Source organism: Rhinopithecus roxellana, chromosome 7 (assembly GCF_007565055.1).
Source record: "Rhinopithecus roxellana isolate Shanxi Qingling chromosome 7, ASM756505v1, whole genome shotgun sequence".
Lineage (NCBI taxonomy): Eukaryota > Metazoa > Chordata > Mammalia > Primates > Cercopithecidae > Rhinopithecus > Rhinopithecus roxellana.
The window spans coordinates 32,039,472-32,066,769 of NC_044555.1; the positions used below are offsets into that span (position 1 = coordinate 32,039,472).

The following is a 27,298-nucleotide window of genomic DNA, read 5'->3' on the forward strand; positions in this document are numbered from 1 at the left end:
CAGAACTGAAGGAGGTAAAGACACAAAAAATCCTCCAAAAAATCAATGAATCCAGGAGTTGGTTTTTTGAAAAGATCAACAAAATTAGACCACTAGCAAGACTAATAAAGAAGAAAAGAGAGAAGAATCAAATAGATGCAATAGAAAATGATAAAGGGGATATCACCACTGACCCCAGAGAAATACAAACTACCATCAGAGAATACTAAAAACACCTCTATGCAAATAAACTAGAAAACCTAGAAGAAATGGATAATTTCCTGGACACTTACACTCTCCCAAGACTAAACCAGGAAGAAGTTGAATTCCTGAATAGACCAATAGCAGGCTCTGAAATTGAGGCAATAATTAATAGCCTACCAACCAAAAAAAGTCCAGGGCCAGATGGATTCACAGCTAAATTCTACCAGAGGTACAAGGAGGAGCTGGTACCATTCCTTCTGAAACTATTCCAATCAATAGAAAAAGAGAGAATCCTCCCTAACTCATTTTATGAGGCCAACATCATCCTGATACCAAAGCCTGGCAGAGACACACACAAAAAAAGGGAATTTTAGACCAATATCCCCGATGAACATCGATGCAAAAATCCTCAATAAAATACTGGCAAACCGAATCCAGCAGCACATCAAAAAGCTTATCCACCATGATCAAGTGGGCTTCATCCCTGGGATGCAAGGCTGGTTCAACATTCACAAATCAATAAATGTAATCCAGCATATAAACAGAACCAAAGACAAAAACCACATGATTATCTCAGTAGATGCAGAAAAGGCCTTTGACAATATTCAACAGCCCTTCATGCTAAAAACGCTCAATAAATTCGGTATTGATGGAACTTATCTCAAAATAATAGAGCTATTCATGATAAACCCACAGCCAATATCATACTAAATGGGCAAAAACTGGAAGCATTCCCTTTGGAAACCAGCACAAGACAGGGATGCCCTCTCTCACCACTCCTATTCAACATAGTGTTGGAAGTTCTGGCTAGGGCAATCAGGCAAGAGAAAGAAATCAAGGGTATTCAGTTAGGAAAAGAAGAAGTCAAATTGTCCCTGTTTGCAGATGACATGATTTTACATTTAGAAAACCCCATCATCTCAGCCCCAAATCTCCTTAAGCTAATAAGCAACTTCAGCAAAGTCTCAGGATACAAAATTAATGTGCAAAAATCACAAGCATTCTTATACACCAGTAACAGACAAACATGAATGAACTTCCATTCACAATTGCTTCAAAGAGAATAAAATACCTAGGAATCCAGCTTACAAGGGATGTAAAGGACCTCTTCAAGGAGAACTACAAACCACTGCTCAGTGAAATCAAAGAGGACACTAACAAATGGAAGAACATGCCATGCTCATGGATAGGAAGAATCAATATCGTGAAAATGGCCATACTGCCCAAGGTCATTTATGGATTCAATGCCATCCCCATCAAGCTACCAATGACTTTCTTCACAGAATTGGAAAAAACTGCTTTAAAGTTCATATGGAACCAAAAAAGAGCCCGCATTGCCAAGACAATCCTAAGTCAAAAGAACAAAGCTGGAGGCATCACGCTACCTGACTTCAAACTATACTACAAGGCTACAGTAACCAAAACAGCATGGTACTGGTACCAAAACAGACATATAAACCAATGGAACAGAACAGAGTCCTCAGAAATAATACCACACATCTACAGCCATCTGATCTTTGACAAACCTCAGAAAAACAAGAAATGGGGAAAAGATTCCCTATTTAATAAATGGTGCTGGGAAAATTGGCTAGCCATAAGTAAAAAGCTGAAACTGGATCCTTTCTTTACTCCTTATATGAAAATTAATTCAAGATGGATTAGAGACTTAAATGTTAGACCTAATACCATAAAAACCCTAGAAGAAAACCTAGGTAATACCATTCAGGACATAGGCATGGGCAAGGACTTCATGTCTAAAACACCAAAAGCAATGGCAACAAAAGCCAAAATTGACAAATGGGATCTAATTAAACTAAAGAGCTTCTGCATAGCAAAAGAAACTACCATCAGAGTGAACAGGCAACCTACAGAATGGGAGAAAATTTTTGCAATCTACTCATCTGACAAAGGGCTAATATCCAGAATCTACAAAGAACTCAAACAAATTTACAAGAAAAAAACAAACAACCCCATCAAAAAGTGGGCAAGGGATATGAACAGATATTTCTCAAAAGAAGACATGCGTACAGCCAACAGACACAATAAAAAATGCTCGTCATCACTGGCCATCAGAGAAATGCAAATCAAAACCACAATGAGATACCATCTCACACCAGTTAGAATGGCAGTCATTAAAAAGTCAGGAAGCAACAGGTGCTGGAGAGGATGTGGAGAAATAGGAACACTTTTACACTGTTGGTGGGATTGCAAACTAGTTCAACCATTATGGAAAACAGCATGGCGATTCCTCAAGGATCTAGAACTAGAAGTACTATATGACCCAGCCATCCCATTACTGGGTATATACCCAAAGGATTATAAATCATGCTGCTATAAAGACACATGCACACGTATGTTCATTGCGGCACTATTCACAATAGCAAAGACTTGGAATCAACCCAAATGTCTATCAGTGACAGACTGGATTAAGAAAATATAACACATATACACCATGGAATACTATGCAGCCATAAAAAAGGATGAGTCTCTGTCCTTTGTAGGGACATGGATGCAGCTGGAAACCATCATTCTCAGCAAACTATCGCAATAACAGAAAACCAAACACCGCATGTTCTCACTCATAGGTGGGAACTGAACAATGAGATCACTTGGACTCGGGAAGTGGAACATCACACACTGGGGCCTATTATGGGAGGGGGGAGGGGGGAGGGATTGCATTCTGAGTTTTACCTGATGTAAATGACGAGCTGATGGGTGCTGACGAGTTGATGGGTGCAGCACACCAACATGGCACAAGTATACATATGTAGCAAACCTGCACGTTATGCACATGTACCCTCGATCTTAAAGTATAATAATATTAAAAAAATAAAAAAAATACAGTATTCCAGAAACAGTTAAAAAATAAATAAAAAAGAAAAGAAAAGAAGAGAAAGAAATACTACTTGCCCAAGTCAGAGTATTATTATCTTCAGCATTTTTGTGACAAGCAGGTACAAGTTGTCCCTGTTCAGCTGAGTCACATGGCTTGGTAGGCAAAATCAGTTGCAATTCTGAAAACATAGTAATTGTGGCATAGTTTCTGTTCAATGAAGACAAATGACCTATTGTATTATCTAAATTTTAAACCCTTTAATATGCTTCCCCAAAAGTTGTCTGATAGAGAATTTTAAAAAATCACGAAAGAAAACTAGTGAAAAGCATCACCTAAAAAATGCAATGATTTTCTCAACCTGAAACCAGAAAAATAGAACATTCAAGTATTGAATGAGACATTTTAGTTCAAACTTTGAGGAAGTGACATTTCAGCATAGAACTGAAGGCAGTGAGGGAGTTTGCTCTGCAGTCATCTCGAAGAAGTGGACCAGGTAGAGGGAATAGGAAGCTCATGCAAAGGACGCAGTTCAGGAATGCACTTGTCATGTTCTTAGTATGATTAACTTTTGATGTCTATTTATAGTGAGAACAGCGTAGAATAATACAATTGAAAATAAGCCAAACTTTATGAAATTCCTTATTTTCAATATAAAGCAGGATATAAAGTTGACTAATAGAAAAGCAGCTTCTGTCTCGCTTTCAATAAAAAAATACTAAAGGATATTGGATTTAAGTATTTGCTAGCTCAGAATCTGGTTGTAATCTATTTCTCTACATTGTTGCCTGGCTCTAATCTCCACCCCTAAGACCAACCCAGGTGTCTGGGAGTCTAGTCCAAGTTTCTTGTTCTGAGCCCTTGTAAGTTTAGAAGCAGGCACAACTAGTAACCATCACATGCCACTGGAATCTGAAATGCCAGCTTATTTTGGGTGTTCTGGGATTCAGGGTTTCTTTCTGCATTCCCTGAGAAAAATGTTCAGAGTGTTACATTGTCTTTCTAAAAAATAATATTTATGTGCTAATAAAAAATCCTCCTGAAGTCTAAATATGACTTCTTGCTCACTACTAGATGTACATTTATGGCATTTTAAGAGGTTTCTCTTCTAATTTTTTTGTCTTCATAAAAAAGTATCACATTTATTTTAATATGTAGTTTCATTTTAAAATTAGAGCTGTTGGACAATTTTTTGTAACTTAAAATTCATTATCAGAGGTGCATAAAACATTAACCAGTTATTAAATACTGACAGTGGATAAAATTACTGGACCATGTATTTATAAATGCCAGGTTTAATAGTAAGAAGCTCCAGTTATACTACTCAGCTAAAAGAAACATGCTTAAGGTTGGACGCGGTGGCTCACTCCTGTAATCCCAGCACTTTGGGAAGCTGAGACAGGTGGATCACGAGGTCAAGAGATCGAGACTATCCTGGCCAACACGGTGAAACCCCGTCTCTACTAAAAATACACAAATTAGCTGGGCGTGGTGGCGCATGCCTGTAGTCCCATCTACTCAGGAGGCTTAGGCAGGAGAATCGCTTGAACCCAGGAGGCTGAGGTTGCAGTGAGTTAAGATTGTGACACTGTACTCCAGCCTGGCAACAGATCGAGACTCTATCTAAAAAAAAAAAAAAAAAAAAAAAAAAAAAAAAAAAAAAAAAAGCATGCTTTAGCTCTTCTAGTTAGTAATCGCACATTTTTATTTTGAAATAATTTATTCTTACCCAATTACTACTACGCCCAATGAAATTTTCTAAATTTTAAGACGTTCTTTACTACTTATGAAGTATGACTCAACTGTTAACTCTTTGAGAGTTCTTGAAACATCATTTGAAGTCTTAATTTTCACCTTGAACCTATTCGATCAAAAAATATTGGACATTACTACCACATAAATTAAAACAGAGAATGGGATAAAAAACCAAAAGTGGAATCTATATAACCAGCAAATTATGGGATAGGACATTCTATTTCACAGTGGTACTTAGCATACGAACAAACTGGTTCTTGACCAGGTGCGGTGGCTCACTTCTGTAATCCCAGCACTTTGGGAGGCCGAGGCGGGTGGATCACGAGGTCAGAAGATCGAGACCATCCTGGCTAACACGGTGAAACCCTGTCTCTACTAAAAATACAAAAAAAAATAAAAAAATAAAAAAAAAAAAAAAAGCCAGGCTTGGTGGCAGGCACCTGTGGTCCCAGCTACTCGGGAGGTTGAGGCAGGAGAATGGCGTGAACCCGGGATATGGACCTTATGGTGAGCCGAGATCATGCCACTGCACTCCAGCCTGGGCAACAGAGTGAGACTTCTGTTTCAGAAAAGGAAAAAAAAAAAAAAAAAAAGAATAAACTGGTTCCAAGGTACTACAGCGTTTGGCATATTTATTGCAAGCTTTACATAATAGTGTCACTTTTCTCAACAAGTTATCTCTAAGAAAATGGCAGTGCTTTTAGGTACAAAAACTGTTATATCTAGTAGACAAAATTCTACGTAGTCAACATAAAAGAATTTTTTATAAAATTATGTTTTAAAAATGCAGAATGTCTTTATAATTACCAGTTGTCTGAAAGACTAAAATCAGAAAAATGCAGCAATTAGATGTACTTATTGATTAATATTACTTTGCTTTGATAAACCCAGAAATGATTCTATTCCAAGAAATATGCAATAATAATAAAATATGTGATTAATGTACTGTATCTCTTTTAAGCCAAAGCATACTTTTCACCTCCGAGAGGACAATCCTGACTTTTCACATTCTTAATTTTCTTTACCCAGAACAAGACCCCATTTTAAACCATTATTTGAATAGAGTTCATAATCAAAAGTCATTTTTCTCCAAAAGATATTTTCATTTCAGTACAAAAGCTGCAAAATGGCAAGTGACTAAGTCAGTTATAAATAATTTGTACCATAATAAGTGCTAATTTATAAGAACTGTCAATAGATACCAACAAACTTCTATACCCAAGCTTAGAAGTTGCCATAGTAATAAGTTAGAACTAACACAATTCTTCCATATGGTCAGATTTTGTTTGCTAAATAAGACTGTTATGAAATCGAAGGAAGAAATCTTCATAGGTCTTTCCAAGGCTGCATAATTTTCCAAATTATTTTCCTTTGATTTTAGAGCCTGCTCATTTTTTCAGTCCTTTTATAGTTGTTTAGTTTTTGCAATATTTTCTTGATGTTTTTGTTTCTTCTCTTGCTCCTGGCCTCGATCGTCTTGGCCAATTTCCAAAACAGTACAGCACCTGCTAGTAACAGTGGAGTAAAGTCCAAAATATCTTTTGTAAGAAAACCATATGGGTCCTTGGCAGCCCATTATGCAACATATTTGGCCCAAGCCTTTATATCAGACATCTTTCTAGTAGTTTCACTTATTCTTGATTAATGATCTCTCATTTTGTCCTGGGATTATTAGTGAGCCAATCACTATTTTAGATTACCCTTGGTTGTTTATCTTCTTTAGTTCCACTGTACACGTCTGAGAGAAGGTTTAAATTTCTAAGGGGACCATGTTCACTCCTGCCCCTCAGCCTTGGCAAGTGTGGGTTCCGCATCCCACCATGAGTCAGGTAGGACTTACAGATCCCCAGAAATGTGGGGATGACACACTACAACTTGTTCTGCCAGCACCAAAGCCGCCGTCTCTGCTGTGCACTGGGACAAGAACCACTGCAGCAATGGCCACCAGCCTTTCCTACAAACTGCAGGTTCTCAGACTTCCATTTCCGTTTTCAATTAACTAATATTTTAACGTGCCTAGAAACCAAAATAATGGCTTTGAAAAAGAAGTTAATTAACTTTAGATAATTTAATTTTATGAAAATATATGCTATGTTGAAAATTTCAAAGATATAGAGAAGCAAAAATAAGCCAGATGCAATTCTGCTACTCAAATATGCAGTTTCTATTTTATATTATTCTATTCTTGAGCATATACCTGTCAATAAATATATGATAAAATGGGCTTAAATGTTATGCACTATTTGTAACCCATTGTCTTACCTTATTGATATATAATGAAATTCTATCCTTCTTAATAAAAATATGTCTATATTATCATTTTTGATGTCTACACATGTCTCCTATTTAACTAATACCATGTTGAACAAGTTTATTTTGTAAATACAGAATGGTTATCATGAGGTTGTTTCCATGTTTATATCCATGACTATTTTCAGTTTCTGGAAGTGGTTTAAGTGGACAGTTATTATTCATATGCTCTGGCAGCTCATTCCTTTGCAGAGTCATTTTGCTATACCACCAAAACTCTTTTTAATCCTTTAGAATTAAAATTCTTTTTCAAGTTTTAGAATGCTAAATTCTTTATAATTTAGAACTCTTACAATTCTTTTTTTTTTTTTTTTTTTTTTTAAGAGATGAGATCTTGCTCTTTTGCCCAAGCTGGAGTGCAGTGGCACGATCCTAATTCACTGCAACCTTGAACTTCTGGTCTCAACGGATCCTTCTGCCTCAGCCCCCCAAGCAGCTGGGACTATAGGTATGCCACCACTCCTAGCTAATTTTTTTAAAAAACATTTTGTAGAGATGAGGTCTCATTATGTTGCCCAGGCTGGTCTCAAACTCCTAGCCAAAAGCAATTCTCTGGCTTTGGCCTCACAAAGTGCTGGGATTACAGGTGTGAGCCACTGCACGTGGCCTAGAATTCTTTTTAATCATTGCCAATAAATAGGGAATAAATTGTGTCTAATTTTAAAAATTTGGAATTTTGGTTACTAGTATTGATAAACAATTTCCTACAAATATTAACATTAATTTAATAATGTCATCAGATATTCAGTACATATTAACATTGCCCCAACTATCTCAATGTCTTCTATGGTTTTTTTTTTTTTTTTTTTTTTTAATGAGGGTCCAATCCAATTTATGCACTGCATTTAGCTCTTATGCCTCTCCTCATCCTCGTTTTTATGACATTGATTGTTGAAGATTTTAGGCCAGTTGTTCTGTAGAATATCATCCATGCTTGATTTGTCTGATTGTTTCTTCATGGAGTAATTTAACTTATCCTTCTATTTTCTATGTATTATAACTTTTTTCTATGTATTATTTTCTATGTATGTATAACATTAAAATCTCAACTTCTTGTTTTTTCATCTCTCTTTTTTTTGAGACGGAGTTTTGCTCTTGTCATCCCCAGGCTAGAGTGTAATGACACGATCTTGGCCCACTGTAACCTTCGCCTTCTGAGTTCAAGCGATTCTCCTGCCTCAGCTTCCCGAGTAGCTGGGATTACAGGTGCACGCCACCACCTTCGGCTAATTTTTATATTTTTAGTACAGCCAGGGTTTCATCACATTGGCCAGGCTGGTCTCAAACTTCTGACCTCAGGTAATCTGCCCTTCTCAGCCTCTCAAAGTGTTGGGATTACAGGTATGAGCCACCACACCCAGCCTCTTTTCTTCTTTCTTAGACAAAGGTTTTATGTTTCACCTTTTGTTAACAACATTACACAATGTCAGTGATTAAATATTCCTCTCTTCCCTCAAAATATTTTATTGGTCTAAGTTCTAAACAATTACTATACTTATTGTTAGGCTTCAATAATTTATATATACACTTCAAATTAGCACATTTTTGTAACATTTATTTAATAAACTTTGTATTCAAATTAATGAAAATTAATTTAGAGAACTCCCATTTATATGGTGGGTCCTCAACACATGCCCAATCAGCTCCACACTCCTCTCAAGAATAAGTCCATAATGGTTCAGAATCATTCAAGCTCACTTCACACAGTTTCCATCTCTAATCCCTGTGTTATTACACATTATTGTGTGTATATAATAGATTTGAAATAAACAATGATAGCACGGTGATTATAAAAATAAAGAGAGCTTGAGTTACTTTAATTCTGCTATTTCTGTCGATCTCTGTAAACATTTAGAATTTTTATTTGTGTTTAAACTTTAAAATGATGAAACAGGATGTGAATTTTAAGGAGAGATATTTTTGTTTGGTAAATCTGAAATTTACTTTATAGATGAAATCATCTCATTGAATTTAAATAATATCATTAAAATTAAAATATATTCATCTTCTCAATTTTTAATTATTTGTATTAATACTAAAGACCAAATCAAGAAAATGGTCATTATTATTTATTATTGCATAGTTATTACTGCAATAATGTTATCATAGAAAGGAAGGGGTTGTTAAAAAATGATCTACTCCTCGTGTGAAATGAGCTGTGTTGATTCAATAGATTATTTTAGAAAATACATCTGCCAAATTTGTGTTACCAAAACACCAGGGGGTTGGTCTAGATCCCATTGCTCACTGCACAGAAAGCCAATCACTGAGACAGGGAGTATTGCCAGGGAAGAAGGCTTTTTATTTGGGTGATGTAAAGCAGAGAGTTGGGAGCCAAACCTCAAATCCATTTCTTCCAACCAACTAAAATTGGGGGTTTACATAGGCGGTAAGACATGTAACTACATGTGGGAAAACAGGAAACAGGGAGAGGTAAGGAAGCGATCATGATGAATGAGGGGTCTGGCATCTCAATGCCTGGATGCAGTGATCTGGTGGATTTCAGTTTCTTGTCTGAGGATCAGTTTCCTGAGGAAGAAACTAAGGTAAGACAATTGGGCCACTTTCGTTTGTATCACAGTCTAACCACTCACATTAACACTTATTCTATCATTTAGCTATTCATTCATTCAACACTTATTTATTGAGTCCTACTTTCTGCCCAGTATTATTCTACATGCTGAAGATGTAAGTTGGAACAGGAAAAATTCCATGGTCTCATAGAAATTACATTCTAGTACAGGAAACAGAAATCTAAATAATTAAGATTTATAATATAATGCTATATAATAATAAATTCTGTGAAGAAACAAAATAAAGCAGGGAAAAGGAGCGGTGGGTGATTTATGTGTGAGGGAGTGTAGATACAGCGGTCAAGCAAGACCTCTGTGGAGGTGACATTTGGGCAGAATCCGGAAAAACAGCATAAGCAAAATGGCCATCTGTGGAAAGAGAATAATAGGTAGGAGGAACATCAAGTGCAAAGACTCTGAGGCAGAATTTTGCTAATCCCTTTATAGGAGTAGAAAAGAAACCAGTGATGTTAATATCGCATTAACGAGAGTAGAAGGGTTAGATATGGGGTCAGATATTTGTTTGGTCTTCTAGGTTAGGGTAAAGGTTTCAAATCTGACTTTTAGTGAATGAGAAGCCATTGGAATGTTTTGAGTAGAATATATCTGACTTACATTTAATGGTAATTCCTCTGGTTTTGAGTAGAATAGTAACTTTTTTTAACTTACCTTTAATGGAATCCCTCTGGCTTCTTTGTGTCGACTAGACAAGAGGGGAGCGGGAAAGCAGAGAGACGTTTAGGAGTATATGTTATCTCTTTAGGGGAGAGATAAAGTGTCTTTGACCAGGCAAACGGGTGGAGAGGGTGAGACCTTGTTGTATTCTAAACACATTTTGAGAGTAGACCAAAGTGTCCCGTCCTGCGGGATCATTAACGCAGACCCTGGAGGAGGGGGTGGGAATTTAGAGAGACAAGAGACACAAGAAACGGAGACAAGACAGTGCTCTGATCAAGTCTCGTTTAATGGCGGCGGTGCAATGCCTTATATAGGCTGGCAGGGAAGAGGAAGGGCTCAGAGCAGGCAGGGAGGAGAATAATGAGAGACGTCACCAGGCGCATGCTTGGTAGACTTAGTCTTTCCCGGGCGCGGGAGGTTATCTACCCGCGGGCGGGAAAAGTTCGCGCGGCGCGGGTAAAGTTGATGATGAAGAACCAGGAAGTGCGCCATCTAGTCTTCACAATGCGGAACTTAAGCAACAGAGGCCGCGGCAATTTTCGGGCCTCACGGCTCCGGGCACCAAAGATGTTTCAGGATGCAGGAGAAAGTTAGCTTACGCAAATTAGCAGGATCACTAAAAGTAAAATGACAGAAGGAGGTTAAATAAAAGAGCAAATCTTTAGTGTGACTAAAACTGAATTATTTGGAAGAAGGATCATGTAGCACATTATCATTCAAAACACAATTCCAGGAGCTAATGCAGTGAGAGCTTGCATATTCAAATTGTTCCTTTTTTCAGCCTAAATATTCTCTTGCTCTGTCTCTGCAACTCAAATTTGGTTCAGATCAGTATTACCTTTTTGTATCTGACATATATAACAAAATAGTAATTTCCAATTCAATTGCTTAACATTTTTAAAGAAATATAAAATACATGAAATAAATGGCACAAATCACAGGTTTTCTGCTCACAAAATAATAATATGAGTTACCATCCAAATAAGAACTAAAATATCACCAGCATTCTGCAAGTGATCCCTGCGTTCCCTCCGAAGTGCAAACCCCACTCTCCTCCTAGATGTAACCAATATCTTGTTTCCTAACCCCATGTTAATTTCCCATGTGAATTTTATACAAATGGAAGCATGCAGCATGTGCTCTTTTATGTCTGGATATTTTGCCCAACATTATATTTATGTGGACAATTCATCACTATCATTGCACATAGCAATAGTTCATTAATTTTTATTGCTATATTTTACATGAATATACTCAATTCATTTATCCACTCTACTAATGAATATCTGAGTGATTTTTTGTGTTTGGCCATTATGAATGATGTGTCTATGAACACTCTTGCACATGACTTTTGATGCACATAGATATGCATTTCTTTGGGCATATATCTAAAAATTATTTTTATAGGATATGCAGTAAAGAGTAAAACTCCCAGTTTCCAGAAGTGGTTGTACCAATTTACAGTACTGCCCATAATATATGAGGGTTGTAGCTGTTCCAAATCCTTTAAATTCTTGATATTTTCATTCTTCTTAATTTTAGCCATTCTAGTAAGTATGTTGTGATATCTCATTGTGACTTTTTAATTTGCGTTTTTATTTTTTAAAATTATTTTTGAGACAGGGTCTCACTCTGTTACACAGGTTGGAGTGCGTGATCACGGCTCACTGCAGCCTCAATCTCCGGGGCCCAAGCCATCCTCCTGCTCCAGCCTCCAGAGAAGCTGGGACTACAGGCATGCACCACTACACCCAGCTAATTTTTATTTTTTGTTTCACTGTGGAGACTCTCACTATGTTGTACAAGCTGGTCTCAAACTCCTGGGCTCAAGCAATCCTACCACCTCAGCCTCCCAAAGAGCTAGGATTATAGTCATAAGCCACCATGACTGGTCTAATTTGTGTATTTAATAATGAATAAAGTTAAGTACTTTTTCACATATCCCAAGGAATAAGGAAAAGATTTGCATTTAAGTTTACAAATTCCCTTACATGTATAGCTTTACGTGTATTCCATAAGCTATGACAGCTTGTGTTTTAATTATTATTCAATTTGGAATATTTTATAATCTATATTATTATTTCTTCTCTGACCTATTGTCTATTTAAAGGTGTGTTGTTAAATTTTGAAACATGGGAATTTTCTGGTTATCTTTTTAAAAATAATGTCTAGCTTGCTTCCATTGTCATAAGAAATGTACTCTGAATAATTTTATTCCTTTGAAATATGTTATATGGTAAATTTTGGTAAATGACTCATGTGTCCTTGTAAGAAATAAAATAATCTACAATTTGAAGAGTCAATCTTTTATGCATGTCAAATTAGAACAAGCAGGAAACAAGCAGAAGATTTGAACAATATGATACACAATTTTCATTTGCTTTGACATTTATAGAAGAAGCAGAAAATATTTTCTGACCACAATAACACAGAAGTGGAAGTTAACAACAAAAGTAAAATGAAAAAAATTCACCTCTAAATTAAAGTGAAATACAACTTTGTTTCCAAACAACCGATATAAGAGGGAAAACTATCAACCCAAAAATAAATGCATACCATTATATAAATGCTGTATATCAGATAAAAATTGAAGCATTGCTCTGAATAAAAATTTTAGCCCCAACTACTTATTATAATAATCAAGAAAAATAAACGTAAATTAAACTCAGTAAGTTAGGAAAAGAACATATTAAATCTAAGGTAAGGAGAAAGGAAATTAAGTAAAAACAAATTATTGACATGGAAAACAAATTTGCTAGATTTAAAAAATAAATCAAAGAGCCAATTATTTAGAAATGTCAATAAAATGAGTAACATCACTGTATTAGTCAGAATAAACTAAGCTTCAGCTTTAATTGTAAACAGTCCCTAAGTGTTAGTGGCTTATCACATAAATTTTATTTCTCATGCACTCAAAGTCTACTGTGAGTTAAAAGACTCTCCAAGGCAGCATTTTTTTTTTTTTCCATGTAGTAACTCAACAACTCAGTTTTATTCGACTTGGGATTCTGCTTTATCAACACATGCCCTCCATGCTCACTGCAAGTAAGGAAGAAACTCTGGAAGATTTCAGGACTTTTCACCCTCAGCCTGGATGTGACACATGCCCCTCTCCCTACTGCTCCCTGATTGTTGCCTAGAACTAATCACATGAGAGGCATGGTCTTCCATATGCCCTGGAAAGAGAGCAGAACTAAATACCTGTGGGTTACAGTGAAATGGCTATAACAATCATTAGTTAACTTAATCAAGGAAGAAAGGGAGAAAGTACAAATACCCTAAATTAAAAATACATATAATCGAGAAACAACCATAGACACCAAGGAAATTAAAAGAATTGTATGACATTAATTTGCTCATCTCCATATAAATACATTTGTGATTCTGCATAAAATGGTTGATTTTCTCAAAGAATATAAATTTTCAAATTTATTCCAGGTAAGTGTAGAGGAGGAAAAATATATTTTCCTTCTACCCTTCTGAGTTCTTGGCTGGGGCTCTTATAATAAAAGACAGATTCACAAGAGAAAAGTATACCCATTTATTTAATACAGATTTTACGTGACATGAGAGCCTTCATAAGTAAATGAAGATCCAAAGAAGTGGTCAAACTTGAGTGTTTTTAATGCTTGGTTTGATAAAGAGTGGAAAGTCACAGAGCATTAGAATAGGACGAAAGGATATGAGCTGGAGAAAACTTAGCAAGGCCTGTTTGTTTAGATTCTTCTTGTTCTCCCTGTGTCTTTGGAGATAAGGACACTTTTCCCGGTCACATCTTCATAACTCCTCCTCACCTCTCAATATCCTTCTTTCTTTGTTTCAACAGAAGGTGGTGTTTAAGCCTGAACTCTAAGCCACTGTTTTGAAAATTACTAATTCCTTGCATATTTCCTATGTATATGTTAATGGAAAAGCCAGACTGTAAAATATTTTTAGAGGGTTTATTCTGAGCCAGTAAGAGTGAACACAGCTTGAGGAAACATAGTCTCAAAGAATCCTGATAACGTATACCCAACGTGGATTATAGTTTGGTTTTATACATTTCAGGGAGGCAGGAGTTATAGGCAAAGACACAAAGCAATATATGGAAGATATACATTGAGTCGGCCCAAAAAGGCAGGATAACTTGAAGCAGGACCTCCCAGGTTATAGGTGGACTCAGAGATTCTTTAATTTGCATTTGGTTAAAAGAGTAAGGCTCTGTCTAACACTTTGAGTCAACAGAAAGGAATGTTTTAAGTTAAGGATGTTATGTAGCAAGATTGATAGCCTTCAGATGGGACTTAACCCTTGCCTTATATGGTCTTAGGTCTTGTTTATAATTTAGTATGCCACAGAGTATCTTTTGTCATTCTTATGATCTCTGTTTTAACATCGGCACTGATCAGTTGTGCCTAAACTCCAAAAGGGAGGGTATATAGCAAGGCGTATCTGATCTCCTTTCCCATCACAGCTGGGAACTCAGTTTTTAAGGTTTCCTTGGGGTCCCCTTGGCCAAGAGAGGGTCTGTGCAGTTGGTGGAGGGCTTAGGATTTTTAGTTTACATATATATGAGGTATAGATGTTAGTAAATTTCTATTTGTTTTTCTCTTGTTAATCTGTCTTTTGTTACAGGGTTCCAGCTAAGAACTCAGAACAGACAGAGAAATTTATTTTTCCTCCTGTACAATGCCATGGAATAAGCGAACTACAATTTGTTTAATTATCAGTAGCTGATAGACATTTGACTTTTATTTTTTAATTTGAAATAAATTTTATCATATTGTACATATTGTTTAGCAATTTTTAAGATAAGTATTACACTTTTGTGATTTACTAATATTTATACTTAGAACTTAAATCTATTCATTTTCTTGCTGCATGTATTTATTATCTGAATTTAAGAAAATCTATCAAGTCTCCTCTGAATGGGCATTTTATATTTATACAATTTTTCTTATAAATAATGTTACAAAAAATTCTGTGCATTTTCCTTGTGCACATGTGCAAATCAATACATTTTTAATATTTATAATTATTCATATTATCCTAAAAGTAAACTCAAGATTTCTGGAACAAGGTAGCTTATGATTACTTACAGCAACAACCTCATTTGTTTCCCTTTGGCACAAATCTTCCTTATTCTAAGGTGATGCGATGAGAGCCAGGTGTCATCCTACTGATACCATGTCCTGTACTGTAGGTGAGGAACCCAAAAATATGAATCTGGGAACTTATATAGACATTATACCCCATCCCCAGAGGGGTACTGCAATCTCCCTAATATAAACAATTTCTCCTTGGAAAAAAGAAAGGGAAGTTCTCCAGACTTCGAAATGTAAATAAATGTCTTCAGGAGGAAGATAAGACAAAAATCTCTGTCCTCAGGTTTATAACCCCTGAGATGTTTTCATGGCACCAGGGAGATAAGTTTTATCGTTTGAAAAGGAGCAGATGGCTTCAATCTAATACCCTAGGAATTTGAGGAGCCAATGGGTCTGAGGTTATGGAGGCTTTCTCTAGCAAGTCAATTTTCTCTCCTAAGGAAGTCGAACAGTGCAAAAACATGAAAATATTCAATTCCCGACATAAGTGTTTACTAGAAAACAATTAGAAGTGAAATTACTGGGTTGTAGGACACACATCTTCAACTTTTCTAACCACTGCTAAATTACTTCCCAAATTAGTGTTATCAATTTAAGCTCCCACTGATGGTGTACTGAAATTATTGTTTCCTTACATCTTCATCCACAAATACTATGAAATATTATTTTTCGCTAACCAGATAACTCTGACATGATGTATCACTGTTTTCTAAATTCTCATTTTCCTGATTTCTAGTAAGGTGGAGGATTTTTAAAAATGTATCATCAATTTTAGTTTCCTCTTAACTGCTTGTTCACATTCTTTGCTCATTTAGATATTGAGTTATTTGTGTTATTATTGATTTGTAGGCATCATTATACATTCTGGAAGCTAATACTTTGCTACTTGCATGCATTTCAAATATATTCTCCCAGGCTGTGCCTTATCTCTAATCTTTCCACTCATCTAATGGTATTCTGATTTATATAAAAAAAAGTTAATTTAGTAAAAATGTATCAGTGTTTTGCCTTATGAAGATGTTTTGTTTCTAGCTTAATAAATCTCAAACCCAAAGTCATATGTATATTTTCCCGTAAGTAATTTTGAAATTTTAGTTTGTTTTTCACATTTTGGGTTTTATTCCACTTGGAATTTATTTTTAATTATATTGTAAAGTTTTCAACACACTTAGTTGTTATTTTTTATAAATAACTGTGAGGAAAGAATGTGAAATTATGGCCCTTAGATTAAATGTAGTGTCCGAGTCCATTGAGGTAAAAGGATATTAAACTAAGGTTAGGAGGAGGTCTATGGAGAGACAGGTTTACAGCAAGATAGAGATAAAGCTGTAGATCTGGACTATAATTATTCCTTCTCACACTAGACAAGGGATTGGATTAGATCTTGCTGAACATAATTTTATGAAAGCAGACCAATTTCCAATTTTGTGTGTGTGTGTGTTTGTGTGTGTGTGTGTGTGTGTGTGAGAGAGAGAGAGAGAGAGAGAGAGAGAGAGAGAGAGAGAGAGACTATTTCTTAAACAGAATCACTAAGTTGCTAATGAAAGTCTTCTGGACTAGTGATATAAGCACTCATATAACAGGACAGAAATCCAGTAAGAATTCAGCCATTTTCTGCACTGAGGTGTCTCTGGCAGGTGTTCATACTTTGTAAATTTAGAGGAAGTGGAAAATAAAAAGGCCATTCCGATTCATGCAGCGTCTGTTCTGGCTGTGTCGGGCTATCTTACTTCCATTAGGTTCTATAATTATGTCAAAATTAACTGACATTTTAAACAAGTTTTGGGGAGGGTAAGTCTCAATTTTGTTCACTAGAATTTTTAAATTTCTGGTTGTCCTAGCAAAATATATAGATTAGTCTGTGTTTTCCCATTGATTTGTAATGACAACTCTGTCATATACCAAGCTTCCACATAGGCATACATTTGTTTATGGCCTCTTTATTCTGTTTCTTAGGTTTATTTGCCTACCTCTGTGACAATAATTCACCATTATTAGTTATTGTATCTTTAGAATAAAACTTAACATCTGCTAGTGTGAGTTTCGGCACTTGTTTTATTTCTTTTATTAACTTGATTATTTTTGGACACTAAAATCATCTTTAAAAATCCATGTGGATTTTAGGATTATCATGGTAAGTTTCAAGAAAAGTTTTGTTGAATGTTGTGATTGTAATGTTATTAAATTCAGAGGTCAGAATTGACATGCTATTGTATTGATTTATTTTCTTCATGAACATAGTCTATCTAATCAGGGCTTCTTTAATGTCCTTTCATAATGTTTTATAACTTTTCTTACACATATTTTGTTAGACTTTTTTTCTAGAGGTTTCTTGTTATTTTGAACATTATTATTGTTAAGTTACATTTTCAAATTATGTGGCAGCCATAAAAGTGATTTCCTCAGATTTCCATTCAGTGAAAACCTGTTTTAGCACATTTGAGATTTACTGCAGTGTATGAGTCAAGGGCACATTTTCTCCAGGCAGTTCCAGTGGCAGACTAAGCACAACAGGAGTGCCAGGACCTAGCCATTGCCACCTAAGGTAGAAGAACTCTTCCAGAAACAGCCTTTACACTGAGGTGCCTTGTTGCACTGGCCATGATTTTCTCAGAGATGTTCCTCAGACTGAACTTTTTTTCTACATAATGTCCTTGCTCTACTCCTTTATCAGGTGACATGCATTGCAGCATGAAGGCTTTCCCTGTTGACTTGTTTCATTTCCTCTTATCTTTCAAAGGCATTAGTCGCAATAAAACTCTTGCACTTCTAATTCTATCTTAGCATCTACTTATCAAAGGACCTCAACTGATACAACTTATTATCAGAAGTGGTACAAGAAAACATGCATTCAGGTAAAATTTAGAGACTGACTAACTTATTACTTGGCTAGAAAAGAGAACCCCATCTCAAGTGGTATGTGGAGTACTACAGATAATCCCAGGCATAAAATAGTGGCAAAATTGCTAAAATGTTAATTGGCAATGACTGCAAATAACATTCTGATGAAATGAAACACTCTGACCAATGGGATGTCACAAATATTGGAAATGTATGAGGTGAGCAAAATATACAAGGACAATGAGCTTGAATAATTATCATTAAGTTGCATGGAAAACCTACAGAAGGATAATGAGAAAATAAAGGCATTTAAAAAAATAAACACTAAATATGAGGACCTTTTTGGTAGCTTACAGATACACCAGCTCAGAAAAAAAAAATCAAAATCTGACAGGATTAAGGAGTTTCAAATACAAGTCGATGCTCAAAGTAAGTCAATTACACTAAGGTCACAGAAAAAGCTGGAAAAGTCTAGAACCCTAACATGCGAGATGAAGACTTCTGGGTGTATATTCCCAAGGATTATGGCTAGACAGACTTCTCTGAAACATAAGGAGGCTGTATAGATGGCCCAGGCACCTTATTAACCCATTCATGCCTGAGGTTGTAATTTTTGGAATTTTTGCAATCAGACCTTGGCAATGACCTTGAGCAGTAGGATATAAATAACTCCCACATGCTTAGCATCCAATAATAGAACACTAGGCATAAATAGGTTAAAAGACAGGAATTCCCCTGTGTAAAAAGCACTACAGGGGCCAAAAGACAGCAATTCCCCTGTGTGAAAAGCACTACAGGGGCCTCTCTCATGTGGGGCAAAAGGTGCTCCCCTCAGAAGCTTCTCCCACCTCCTCCTTTGTGTACCAGATTGATAACTAAGGCTAAATTCTAATATACACTGGCTGGGGTTATGCTGTGTGCAATAAGGGAAGAAAATGACTGCACCCAATAGGAACTGCAAGAATTGGCTAGTATTTACTGGCAGAAACCAGGGGAGTATACATGGAATTAGATTTTGAGGGTGCTTGATCAAGTGGGCCAGAATATAATATAGGATAAGCAAGAGGTCACTGACTTGGGCCCATTCTTTTAGGACAAAGAAAAAAATATCCAGGCAAACACTCCAGGGGATGAAACAAAGTTTCTACTAATATGACTCTGAAGAGCCCAAGTTATAGCCTATACAGAACAAAGTAGAGATGCCTGAGTTTTCCTAGCAAAGAATGGAAGAATAAAGTTAAAAAGTTAGAGAAATGGCCATGCTAGAATACATATGTTACGTGAAGCCAGAAGACTTACCAGAGGTTTATATTCCATGAAAAGGCCCAGAGGATGCAATATTGACCAAAGCCATCAGGTGTGTACTGTTGGGAAGAGCACCAGCACTACTAAGGAGTTCCATGGTGGCTATCCTTTGTGGGCCAGGGCTGATGTTAGAAGGAGTACTCACATAGTTTGGCTCATTGACAGCAATGGGGATGATGGCCACAGCTCACCCAAGCAATGTAGGCCTAGTGAAGCTGTTCACTTGTTTCTTTCCCTCTTGCCGTCTCTCTCCTTTTACTGCTTCACTCAAGTTGCCTAGATTCCCCATCTAGGTCAAATTTGGCAATTGGCACTACTTGTATCATGGTGCTATTCTGAGTGTGGCTAATTTAGTTACAGAGATATCTGGCAACTCTATGTCCTTTAATGTCCCAGGTCTTCTGTGTTTCATGAGCTGATGCCCTAGTTAGAAACTGGCAGAGGCAATTTTCAATCTCTTTTCAGGAGGGATAATCTCAGGGATGGGCCTTGATTCTGACTGCCGACTTACATGAAGATTTTAAACCCTGGTCATCTCTGTTTTCAGCCTTGATGTCCAGCCAGCTTGTGACTTCAGCCCTGTTCACAATTCTGGCTTCTATTTCATATTTTATTATTATTATTTTTGCAATGCTTATCTGCCTATAAGCCCAGTTATAGCTTCTTACTTTCTCTTTTTAATATATTTCCATCACTCTTATGTGCTTAAAGCAGAAGAGATGTTAAAAGCGTAGACTTAAAATATCATCCAGGCAAAAGTACATTCCATTTATACAGAAAAATCGTCCTTCCTTTCTTCTCTCTTAAGGTTATCATCTTTATCCTTGATTTCTCTCATTTCACTAACATGTTTCCAGAAAAAATATTTTTATTCATCTTGTTTGGTACTTGGAATGCTTTTTGATAAGACGCATGTCTTTCTTCAATCCTGGTAACTTCTAAGTATTTTTATTTCAAATATTACTTTGCCACCATTTCATCTACGCTTGTTCTAGGACTCTTATGAGAAATGTTTGTCCCTCATTTTCTTCCTTTCATCCTTCTTATTTTTTTCTTCCATGAAATAAATTCAGATTCACTGGATTTTTACTATGTGCAATGCACACTGAAAGGCTTAAAATACTATCCCAAAGTTATAGAGGTCTTGAAATTATTAAACCAAATGCTTTGGGACATTTGAATGGAAACAAAATGGGCGATGCTCAAGAAAATATCCCCTTTAGCTTCTACTTACAAGCTTTTTTATTCTCAACACCAGTCCAGGTCAATAATGGAAGAAAACTTCAGTTCAGTACAGTTCCTTAGTCTCTCTTTCTAAATTATTCATGCCAGTTGGCCCAACTTAAACACTCTCATGCAAGTGATTCCTGGAGGGCTCTTTCCATGAAGAATACATACTCATGTTGGGGCTCAGAAGATAATAATCCAAAATATGGTGCTTCAACATGCTGAACTAAAGAAGAGAAACCTCAAGGTTTCTCTCTTATCTCCTCCTGCCTCCAGGTCTCTCTGACTTTATTTTTCCAAAGCACCACTAGGTACTCTTGCTGGAATCTCCTTATCTGACTAGGAAAACTTCTTTCCAAAAGAAATGCAATTGTCTTTCCCCCTTCCTAGGAGTCTCATTAAATAATCATGAAAGATTAACCATTAAAGAGGAGAAGAGAATGGAAGTTGTCACCTTGCCTAGACAGACTTTCAATCTATTCTTCTGAGGGAAATATTGAGAGATTACCTGGGAGGCTTTGCCTACATAAGACAACCTTCATTCAAAGTAAAGTTCCACACCCTCACCGCACCTTCCCATTACCTCCTGCAGAGCTCGGAACTTTGTCCCAGGCCACTGTTCCTTGGGCTCATTCATTTTCCCAGAAAATCGTTCACTTCTATACCTCTATCTCCCATTCTTCTATGAAGCAGGGTATGTAAGCATCTGGACTTCATTGGGTTATTGGTTAAACATTCTTCTGTGATTCCCCCATGCTATACATGTTAAAATAAAATTTGTACGACTTTTTATGCTATTAAAAGGTCTACTGTCAGTCCATATTCAGCAAAAATTCAGAGGACAGACAGGAAGCTTTCCCTTGGCTCATCCACTCACTATGGGCATGTAGAATGCCCAACAGTGAGTGAAGATTTCATAAACCTGGAAGTTTTGCTACTCTGGTGAAGGCAGTTTTGCATGTTCTATATTTATTATTGGTATTTCTAGGCAATATTTAAGTTTACAATTTATTGGTACTATAGGGAACCAGAATATGCCACCCCAAAATATGACAGTAGGAGACCAGAATGTGCTACTCCAAATTATGCTTATTTGGCATAAAGATTATTTTGAGTTTATTATTTTGAGAAATAACAGACACATAAGAAGCTCTGAACATAGACTAGAAATTATTCTTTTGTAAGAGAAATTTATGTTTATAAAGGAAACTTCCATTTGTAAGGATGCCTCCCTCTCTGTACCAGGAAAAGTAGGATAAATAAATCTCAAGAGACTCTTATCAATGGAGAAGACACCGACTTAAATCTGCATGACAAACCTTACCTTTGTTTACTATGTGTTTCTGGTCACCTCCCCATATATGATTCCTCTAAGACACACATACTCTCTTCTTTCTTTGTTTTAGCAGAAGATGACATTTAAGCCTGAGTTAAAAGCCATCTCTTTGGAGGCTTACCCATATTTTCTGGATATCTCCCATATATACATAAGGTATACATGTTAATAAACTTCTGTTTGTCTTTCTCTTGTTAATCTGTCTTTTGTTACAGGGGTCTCAGCCAACAGTCCCATAATGGGTAGTAGGAAAAGATACTTTTCTTCCCCTACAATACCAATAAACAAAAATGGCTCCAGCTTATTGGCTTTAATAGAATAACAAATGGCCAAAAATTAAATAGATAATCAGTTACATCTTTAGATATGACAATCTGCTTTGGCAACTTTTTGTTTTAATGGTCATCATCAGAAAGAAAAAGAAACAGAGCATTACCAATACCATAAGAATGATCCTGTATCATTACATCACAGCCTGCAGCTCTAAAAGCTGTTTTCTCTCCAAAGATAATCACCAACTTGATCTATAATATATTAGAATTCCTCTTTTATGAACTTTCTATGCATGAAATCGTGCAGTTGTATAGGAACAAAGAGGTACAGTAACTTTTCTTCACCCATTTCAAGGTCCACAGCTGACTTCTCTAAACAAAAGACAGCTTAGCAAGAGAAAAGCCTAACAAATTTATTGAACAAAGTTTTACATGATACAAGAGCCTTCACAAATGAAGATCTAAAGACCCAGGGAAAACTGAATGTTTTTATGCTTAGGTTTGATGAAGAATTGATAGCCATGTAGAAATGTGATTAGACAAAAAAAGAAATGATCTAATGGTAATAAACTGGGGGAAACTTATCAAGGGCTGTTTGTTCAGATTCTTCTTGATCTCTCTGTATAGTATTCTTTCCCCCATCTCTGAAGCAGGAACTTTCTGGAATGAGGGTCTTATAGTCTACTTTCAGAAGAGGTAGTTCAGAGAGTGACCTCTCTAGGTTTTATAGCTTGCTTTAGGGAAGCTTGCTTTAGGGAAGCTAGTTTCTATGAACCACCTTGGAGAAGAAAAATTCTAGTTTCTATGATCTTCTTTGGGGGATAAATGGTGGATGAAGAAAGAAGAGCAGGAGAAAGTAAGAGAGAGAACTTCTTGCTTCTGAGGCTCTCTGATCTTTAGTTCAAATAATTCAGCATGAAAAAGTGTAATAATTTGGGGTATTATGTCCTGAGCCACAATAGTAGGAACATATGTTTGTGTCTCCGTCAATTTTGTGCTGCTATAATAGAATAATTCAGGCTGGGCAATTTCTAATAAACAAAAATTTATTTTCTCCCAGTCCTGGAGGCTGGGAAGTCCAAGGTCAAGTTGCTGGCATCCGGCAAGGGCCTTATTTGCTACATTATCACATGGCAGAAAGCAGAAGTGCAAAGAAGTAAAAGGAGGTTGAACTTGCCCTTTTATAATGGCATTAATCCCATCCATGAAGGTAGAGCCCTCATGTCCTAGTCACCTCTCAAAAGCCCCACCTCTTAATATGATTACAATGGCAATTACATTTCAACACGAGTTTTGAAGGGAAAATCATGCAAAGCATTAGCAGTGTGTGTCTGCTTTTTTGCTCAATATTATGTTTCTGAGATTCATTTATGCTGTTAGATATAGCAGTCATTTATTAATTCTCTTTGTTATATATTGTATTTACTATGGTCTGAATGTTTGTGTCCCTCAAAATTCAAATGTTAAAATCCTAACCCTCAGGGTGATGGGATTAGAATGTAGGGCCTTTGGGAGGTGATTAGGTCATAAGAGTGTAGTGCACATAAATAGAACAGGTGTCCTTATAAAAGAGAAGGCAGAGAGCTAGTTAGCCCCTTCCACCATGTGAGTATGCAGTGAGAAGGCACTGTTTATGAGAAATGGCCCTCACGAGACACAGAATCTTCCAGTCCCTTGATTTTAGACTTTCCAGACTCTGGAACTGTGAGAGATAATTTTCTACTGTGTATAATCTCCCAGTCTATGGTAATTTGTTATACCAGTTTTAACAATCTAAGATAATATTTTATTACATTAGTGCAACACAGGTTATCATCTTTTTATGGATGGGCATTTGTGGAGTTTCCATTTCTGAGTTATGAACATTCTTATACATGTTTATGTCTGTGAACATATGTATGCAGGTATGTTATATGTATATCTACACACACATATATATATACACACTCACATATGCATGTGAAGAAATAATAAAAGTGCTGGGTAATAAGACATGCATATGTTCAAATCTAGTAAATGATGCTAAATAGTTTTACAATAATTTTATAAATATGTACCCCACCAGAAATACGTAAGAAATGAAATTACTACACATCCTTGCCAATATTTGATATTGTCAATTTTTTGCATTTTAAACATCTTGATGGGTGTATAGTGGTATTTTGTTGTTGTGTATGTGTGTGTATACAATTCTAAGAGTTTTAAAACGTGTAGATTCATATATAACTACTACTGGAACAATGATACAGAACTGCTTCATCATCCCCAAAATACTCCCTCATACTGACCCTTTGTAGTCACAAACTCCCTTCACCCCAGTCACTGGAAATCACTGATCTATTCTCTGTTCCTATAATTTTGCCTTTTTCAAATGCCATATAATTGAAGTTATACAGTATATAATCTTTTGAGGCTAACTTGTTTTCACATAGATAGTGCCTTTGAGATTTATACATGTAATGGCATGTATCAATAGTTTGTTACATTTTATAGCTGAATAGTATTCCATTATATGAATATACCAGTTTGTTTATCTACTAAGCTGTGGATGCACATTTGGGTTATTTCTCATTTAGGGCAATTATGATTCAAACTGCTATGAAGATTCATGAACAGGTTTTTACATAACTATAAATGTTTATTTCTCTAAGGTAAAAACCTAGTGGTAAGACTACTGGGTCATGTAAAAAATATATGTTTAACTTTATAAGAAACTACCAGGCTGGGTGTGGTGGCTCACACCCATAATCACAGCACGAGGTCAGGAGTTCAAGACCAGCCTGACCAATATGGTGAAACCCCCATCTCTACTACTAAAAATTAAAAAATTAGGTGGGCATGGTGGTGCATGCCTATAGTCCCAGCTACTCGGGAGGCTGAGGCAGGAGAATCGCTTGAACCCAGGAGGCAGAGGTTGCAGTGAGCCAAGATCTTGCCACTGCACTACAGCCTGAGCAACAGAGCATGACTTTGTTTCAGAAAAAAAAAGAAACTATCAAACTATTTTCCAGAGTGTCTGTATCATATTCCACTTCTACCAGCAATGTACAATATGACAGCTCTAGTTGCTCTGCATCTTCATCAACACCTGGTGTCGTCAGATACTAGTTTTATTTTAGCCATTGGAATAGCTGTGTGATGGTATCTCATTGTGATTTTAATTTGCAGTTCTTTGGTAGCAAGTGATATTCAACATCACTTTATATGCTTATTTGCCATCTATATGTATCATTTTGGTGAGGTTCAGATCTTTTGCCCATTTTTAACTGGATTGTATGATTACTTATTACTGAGTTCTTTATATATTCTAGATACAAGTTCTTCATCAGATATGTGATTTGCAAATTTTTTTTTCCAGTCTATAGCTTGATTTTGTTCCCCACAGTCTTAACAGAGTCCTTTGCAGAGTAAATGGTTTCAATTTTGATAAAGTACAACTTACCAATTTTTTTATTTCATAGATTGTATTAGCCAGGGTTCTCTAGAGGGACAGAACTAATAGGGTATGTGTGTGTGTGTGTGTGTGTGTGTGTGTGTGTGTATATGAGTTTATTAAGTGTTAACTCACATGATCACAAGGTCCCACAATAGGCCGTCTGCAAGCTGAGGAGTAAGGAGAGCCAGTCTGAGTTCCAGAACTGAAGGGCAGGAAGCATCCAGCATGGGAAAAAGATGTAGGCTGGGAGGCTAGGCCAGTCTAGTCTTTTCACATTTTTTTTTTCTGCCTGCTTTATATTCTAGCCATGCTGGCAGCTGATTAGATGGTGCCCACCCAGATTAAGGGTGTGTCTGCATTTTCCAGCCCACTGACTCAAGTGTTAATCTCCATTGGCAACACTCTCACAGACACACCCAAGATCAATACTTTGCATCCTTCAATCCAATCAAATTGACACTCAGCATTAACCATCACATAGATTATGCTTTTGGTCTTGTATCTTAAAACTCATTACCAAGCTCAAGTCTCACAGATTTTTGCCTATATTTTCTTCTAAAAGTTTTAGAGGTTATGTTTTACATTTAGGTCTATAATAAATAATGAGTTGCATAGTTGGAAATTTTTTATTGAATGCATATTATGAATTTTACCTTGCTGAATCCTGGATATTTTTCTATTTCTATAAATATTTTTAAGCTTTTTCTACTGGAATATAATTACAGTACTTGGAAATACTTGATGCCTTATGCCTTGCTTTTATAATTTGTTAAGTCTGGAGCTGTGCCCTGTGTAGGGCTACTTATTCTCCTGCACTTTCTAACTTGTACTTTCTAACTTGTGATTTTCTAACTGGTCCACCCAATATCCCATGAATTACAATTAGTTTTCATCTGGCTTGTGCAAAACAGCACTATTCTCAGCCTTTTGTGAGTACTGTGTAATACTTTAATCCTTCTACATGTTTCTTCTTTTAGCTTTGGATACTTTCCTATCACAAACTATTGGATCTCTGATCAACACGCTACTGCGTACTTAAGGGCTCTCTATAGATCTCTGGATCTCTGGGGTTCCCTCTCTGTGAATCTCTCTCCTCTGGTATTCTGTCCTGTAAACTCTGGACATCTTGGTCTTTTTGGATTCTCAGCTCTCTCCCCAACTCAGGGAGTCTCTCATGGGCCCCCTGGATTGCCCCTATATGTGCTTCAGCCAGGAAACTGTTCAGGCAGTAACCTGGTGCAATCACAGGGTTCACCTCATTTATTTCCCTTTTCATAGGAATCAGCATCCTTCATTGCCTGATATCCAGTGTCTTAAAAATCACCATTTTATATATTTATTTTCCTTTTATTTAATTGTTTCAGGTATGAAGGCAAATTCAGTCCCTGTTACTACATAGTGGCCAGAAGCAAAAGTCTTAATTTGAATTATTTATTACTAGTGAGTTTGAATATCTTATGTACCC

At 36.4% G+C, this 27,298-nt stretch overlaps 1 pseudogene; it reads right to left on the minus strand.

Moving 5' to 3' along the window:
• Positions 1-6,167: 6,167 nt before the first annotated feature.
• Positions 6,168-6,385, minus strand: LOC115898600 (annotated as a pseudogene).
• Positions 6,386-27,298: the final 20,913 nt, after the last annotated feature.